Below are 6000 nucleotides of genomic sequence, written 5' to 3'. Positions count from 1 at the left end.
AAATTATTCTAAATTACTGGGAACCTCCCCTTGGGTGTCTAACAGGCTTATCAAACTTAATGTGTCTCCAGATGAACTCTTTATCTTCTCCTGCAAACCTCTCTTCAGGAAGATTTCTCATCAGAAAAGAGCAATTCTGTTCCTACAGTTGTTGGTCTGGCCAAAAACCTTGGTTGGTGGTATTCTCTGTCCTCCCTTTTGCACCCCCACATCTAACCTGTTAAGACACGCTGTGTGTTCTACTTTCAAAAGATATTCATCATCCGACATTTTCTGTCCACATCTCCCATTGTAAGGCCCCCAAAAAGGAAACCCCAACTCTGTCCCATGGATGGACGGCAACCCCAATCAACCGCAGGAGGCGTCACTTGATGCAAACCGCAAGAGGTGTTTATTCCAGCGCGCTGGGACCCAACTCCAGGAGTCGAGTCCCTAGCAGAAAATCTTGTAGGTTTATAAAGGCAGAAACCACACATCGGGAGGGGTCGCACATGAAAGGGGGAAAAAGGGGGGGCGGGGAAGGAAAAATGAGGAACAAAGCTGCCGGGAAATTTCAAAGGGGGTCTGGGTTTGCTGATAACATACAACATGTTTCACAATGTTTTACAACAGGTGTAGATTCTGGTCAATAGTTTCTGGTAATCCTACTGTTTGAGCACTATCTAGCTATCTGGCTCAATTTACTCTTTTATTCTCTGTTTGGGGCTGTTTCCTGGAACAGCTTTAAGGGCTTTGTTCCCATTACTGAGAGGGAAACCTTAGGGAGTTGAGATAAAACAGACAGCTTAAAAAAATGTCCATTCTTTCACCATCAGCCTGGTCCAGACCCGATCACCATTCACCTGGATGGTGGCAGTAGCCTCCTTCCTGATCTTCCTACTTTTGCCCTTGACCCCATATTCTGTCTTCATGAGAAGGATCCTTTACAAAGTCAAATTGTCTCTGGGTGTGATGGTGCATGCATGTAATCCCAGCAACTCGGGAGGCTGAGGCAGGAGGATTGAAAGTTCAAAGCCAGCCTCAGCAACTTGGCCAGATCCTAAGCAACTTAGTGAGAACTCGTTTCAAAATAATAAATTTTTAAAAAGGGGGGCTCAGTGGTTAAAAGCCCCTGGGTTCAATCCCTTATACCAAAAAAAAAAAAGAAGAAGAAGAAGAAGAAGAAGAAGTTCTTTGCTATCCATTAACTCAGAGTAAAAGTCCTTATGATGACCTGAAACCACTCGGGATCTGGCCCTGTTTCCTCTCTGACTCCCTCCTGCTTTCTCCCTTTCCTGCACTTTGCTCCAGCCATACTGGCCCCCTTGGGGTTTCCCCAAACATGTCAAGTGCCGCCCAGTTTTAGGAGCTTTGAATTGGTTTTGTCTCCTCTGGAATCCTCTTTTTCCTGGTATCTCATGGTTGACTCTGTCCCTTTCCTAAGGTTACCTCCTTAGAAAAGCCTGTCTTGCAGAAAAAAGTGTTTTTTTTTTTCTAATTATTTTTTAAAATTTTAATTAAAAATCATAAATTTACATAGGGCAATCTTGTTTGATTCATTCTGTAATTTTTTCCCTTCCCCCTCACCCCTCCCACCCAAAAAAGCGTTTCTTATCTCCCTTCCCTGTTTTCTGTTCCTCTGTAATACTTATTTTGTTCAGAGTCTGTCTCACTCAGGAGAAGGTCATCTTCAGGAGGACAAGTGACAGGTCTTTTTTTGATGCATTATCATATTCCTATGACTGACACATGGTTGGCATTCAGTAAATATTTGTGACCTAAATGAACTCATTAATGTTATGAGGTAGATGCCCTATTCCGTCTTTAAAAACTAGGAAAACCGAAACCCAGGAAAGCACGGGAGGGCACACAGTTAATGGGTGAGGGCGGCCTCCCAGCGAGTCTGTCCAGCGACCGCACTGCGCACGCCCTTACTCACGACAGAGGCGCCTCAGCCATCATAACCATGACATCAGCGGGCATGAGGTATGTCCTCACATGTAAATGAAGTGCCAGAAACACATTTGCCTCCTCTGAGGAACTACTGTTTCTTCTTCTTTTTAACTATGAGAACTCAGAAATTTCCCCTTTTGGGGTTTGTCCCAGGAAGCTCCCAGCTTAATGCGGAGCAGGTCATTCTACTGGCCCTTCCTTAGGCTGCCTCCCTCCTCTTTCATTCAGGTTAACTTCATCACCGGCTGCTTCGTGTTCCTTAGATTGTCATAAATTGCACCTTGGGGTTTGGATGTACATGGGTTCACTGGGCAGACACTGGCTGGGCTTTTCAACCAGAGGATGCTTTTCAGCAGACTGAGGTTGTCTTGCAATGTTTCTGATTATTTTTCCCTTCCCTTTTTCAATTCTCTCTTCCTTGAAATCTTATGCGTTGGCTTTTGGGTCTCTGTGGTGAGAACTACTCATTGCTCACCAAATTCCAAATAGCTTTTCTCTCCTTGAGGACTTGGCTAAACTACATTTCCCAGCCTCCCCAGGAGGAACCTGTGGTCAGGTGACTAAGTTTTCACCAATAGCATGTGATAGAAATGATCTATGTGAGTTCCAGGCTTAGGCCTTAAGAGATTGAGCCACCTCTATACTCACTTGTATCCGAACACATGGATGACAGCAGGGCCCTAGTAGATAGATGGCAGAGCAGAGACTACCAAGGGACCAGGGTCCCTACTTGAAGTGAAGAACAGAGCTATCTCGCTAGCCATCACACTCAAATTGGACATGCTCCATTATACAGAAATAATCATCTGGCTCCGTGGCACACACCTTTAATCCCAGCAACTCGTGAGGCTGAGGCAGGAGGATTGCAAGTTTGAGGCTAGCCTCAGCAACTTAGGCAGACCCCGTCTCAAAAAGTTTTTAAAGGGTTGGGGATGTAGTTCATTGGTAAAGTGGCCTTGGGTTTGTTAGAAATAGCGAGGTGCCGCAAGAAAGCAAACGTGCTCGAAAGTGGATGGGCAAAGCAAACCTTTACTTCTACCAGAAAGAGCAAGCTACCTGAACCTGGCTGGCAAGCTTCCTGCGCCGGCTGGCCGCCTGCTTATATCACTAACCTACCGCAGAACTACCCTTCACTCTGATTGGAGGAATTTGGGGTTACAATCTACATGATTGGCTAATTTTAGAATTAGGGTGGGCAAAAGGGGAGGGCTACAATTGAAATGACTACGATTGTATCCAATTAAGGCTGAATGTTATATTTTGAAAATGGACCACCAAACTTTCTACTTCTTGCAGGTTCAATTCCCAGTACCCAACCCCCGCAACACACAGAACCAAGTAATCTACAGGCCACCACTTCAGCGTATGTTCACCTGAAATAACACAGTTGCATATATTGTCTGTTATGTTTTGTCCCCTGCCCCCAAATTGGGGGGGGGGGGGGCTCTATTTTCTGGAATAGTTCCTTGATATTTTTGTGCCAACACTTTTGATAATTGAGTATTATCGTTTTAATTTCTAAGAATTCCGTCTGGGGCTCTATTTCTTTGTCATAGAATCCTGTTTTTATTTTAAGGAAGCAACATCTCAAATTTCTCTAGGAATATCAAAATTTTCTTTATATACATTGTTTCCTCTAGGATTATTTTGTATTTTTTTACATAGTTCTAAAACTTTTGGCTGCAAAGAGCTAAAAACACAGCTTCTAGGAAGCCCACAGAAGGGGATCGGTGGGATTCAAGGCCCCTTTGGTCAGCTTTGTGATGCCTCGATTATTCTGTGCTCTTTGTCCTCTTGCTCAGTCACCCTCAATGTTGTGGTCATCTTGGGGATGGTACCTCTGAGTTGTAGGATGTAACCTTAATCATTATGTCTGCTGGGAAAAGAGGCCACTGTTCCTAGCTCAGTTTCTTTTCTTTTTTCTTTCCTTTCTTTTTCTCTTTTCTCTCTTTCTCTCTTTCTTTCTTTCTTTCTTTCTTTCTTTCTTTCTTTCTTTCTTTCTTTCTTTCTTTCTTTCTTTCTTTCTTTCTTTCTTTCTTTCTTTCTTTCTTTCTCCTTTCTTCCTTTCCCCCTCCCTCTCTCCCTCCTGCCCTCCTTCCTTCCTTTCTCTTTCTCTTTTCTTTCTTTTTTCTTTCTTTCTTTCTTTCTTTCTTTCTTTTTTCTTTCTTTCTTTCTCTCTCTCTCTCTCTCTCTCTCTCTCTCTCTCTCTCTCTCTCTCTCTCTCTCTCTCTTTTTCTCTCTCTCTTTCTTCTACTGGGCATTGAACCCAGGTGTTCTACCACTGAGGCTCATTCCTAGCCCTTTATATTTTTTATTTTGAGTCCAGGTCACCATAGCCTTGAATTTACTATTCTCTTGCCTTATTCTCCCAAGTTGCTGGGATTTCAAGCATGAGTCATTACTCCTGGCTTCGTTCCTGGTTCTCTTTTAAAAGTGGGGAGGAACTTTCCAAGAAGCTCCTTTGCTCTTATCTCAGGGGATGGAATTAGGGAACGGGCCTTTTTCTGATACAATCATGGGTAGGGAGGATGTGGCTACTTTAGATCAGACTCTTTTGGTGCTGACTTTGCCAAAGGAATCAGTGTCCTTGATGTGATCAGTGTCTTTGATGTGTATGGAGGGTGCACCTGCATAAATTGGGGTTCCATTAGTAAGAATGGGGCACAGTGCATGGTAGGGTTGGTTTGCTTTGGTGCTTTCCTTTCATGTTGCAGGGTTTCTTTGAATGTCTAATGTTTCTGTAAGTCCAGTCATACTTCCCAGTGAGCCAATAAAAGGCTAGTTGGGGACATGGGGTGTAGCTTAGTTGTGGAACATTTGCTTAGCATGCATGAAGTCCTGGGTTCCATGCCCAGTACCAACCAGTACCAAAAAACAAACATTTTAAAAAGTCGAAATGAAGGCTGAACTTAAACATTTTTCCTTTTGCTTTTGACTTTTTTTTTTAAAGAAAAACTGATTGATTGATATCAGATTTTCACTAGCAAAATTATGTATCCAGATTCTAGAAGAAAATAAGCCTTTTAGCTTCTAAGGGAAAATGGTTATTTAGCCTAGAATTCCATCTTAAGTGTGAAAATTAAATAAAGACATATTTAGGCATGAGATTACTTAGAAAGTATACCTACTTCTTAGGAAGAGCACTTTCTTAGGAAGTGACTTGAGGATGTGCTCCAGCAAAATGAATGGGTGAGCCCTGAAAGAGGAAGTTGTGGGGTGCAGGAGACAGAAGATACCATCCAGGAGAGACACAACTGCTGATCTCAAGATGAAACTGTAGCAACAGGGAGGGGCAGGGAAGGGGCGGGCCACCTTGGAGCAAGGAATTAGGACCAGCCATCAGGAACTCTAAGAAAAATGAAAAGATGTATCCTGAAGGATCAGTAGTCATAGTAAAGTTTTGACTGTGTACTGAATAGTATTCACATAAGCCTTATAAGGAAAGAAAAAAGGTTTTCTGTTACCAAACCCCAGTTTGGAGGCTCATTCCATGAACAAGCCAATGTTGAAGAGAGAACTGTTAGGAGGGAAAAAAGACTTTATTCAGTGGCCAAAGAATGGAGAAGAGGGAGCTTTGCTTGCAAACCAGCTTCTCAACTCCAGAGGGTTGAGGGGTGACATACAGGAAAGGGATAATGAGGGAGGGGGACAGGCTAACAAAGGAGAGAAATATTTATGTCTTTTCTGGGAACAGGCAGATATCTTCCAGGTGCTCAGATGCCATCTCTTTTCATGGCCTGGTGTTTCTGGTCATGGCAGCAGGTAGATATCTTTGACCTTGAAGGTTGGACAGTGATCAGTAACAGATAAAACGTGATCAGTGGGAACATGAGGTTAAGAAGATAATTCTGTTAAACTGGGCCCACTGTGCTGACCCCACATGCTTTCTTTTACAAAGCAACTTACCTGCAGCCCTGCCTGGCTTAAGCCAATAGGATTTGTTACATTCCTCAGCGACAATCTGTTACGTGCAAGAGAGATGCAGGCCCCAAAGGCTCCTCCCTGCCAGTAAGAACATGAGTTACCAGAAGGGAGGACTTTGTGGCTTTTACACAGAACAGCTTCCAA

This window comes from Sciurus vulgaris, assembly GCF_902686455.1.
Source record: "Sciurus vulgaris genome assembly, chromosome: 18".
Taxonomy (NCBI): Eukaryota; Metazoa; Chordata; class Mammalia; order Rodentia; family Sciuridae; genus Sciurus; species Sciurus vulgaris.
The sequence above is the reverse complement of the archived record's forward strand: the minus strand, read 5'-3'. Positions refer to the sequence as shown.